This window comes from Procambarus clarkii, chromosome 77 (assembly GCF_040958095.1).
Source record: "Procambarus clarkii isolate CNS0578487 chromosome 77, FALCON_Pclarkii_2.0, whole genome shotgun sequence".
NCBI classification, from domain to species: Eukaryota; Metazoa; Arthropoda; class Malacostraca; order Decapoda; family Cambaridae; genus Procambarus; species Procambarus clarkii.
The window spans coordinates 16,475,247-16,475,574 of record NC_091226.1 but is presented as its reverse complement, the minus strand read 5'-3'; positions in this window follow the sequence as shown (position 1 = coordinate 16,475,574).

Genomic DNA, 328 nt, shown 5'->3' with positions numbered 1-328 from the left:
CCTTGCTATCTTTCATCAGAGAGCTGCGGGACCTAATAAAGTTTTTTCACTGTGATTTCGACAGCAGACAAGAAGAGAGGAAGTAGCTTACACCAGGTGAGAGAGAAGAAGGGACGGGGTGAGAGAGAAGGGGGGGGGGAGGGGTGTCTCAGTGAGGGAACAGGGGCGGGGGAAGCAGGAAGCCCTGACCTCTGACCTCAGGTTATGACTCCTGAAATCTTATAGACAAAAACTGGAGCTGATACCACTACAGAGAAGGGGGGTGAGGGGGGTGTAGTGGGGGTGAGGGGGTGGTTGGTTGGTGGTATCCTGTGGTACGGAGATGTGT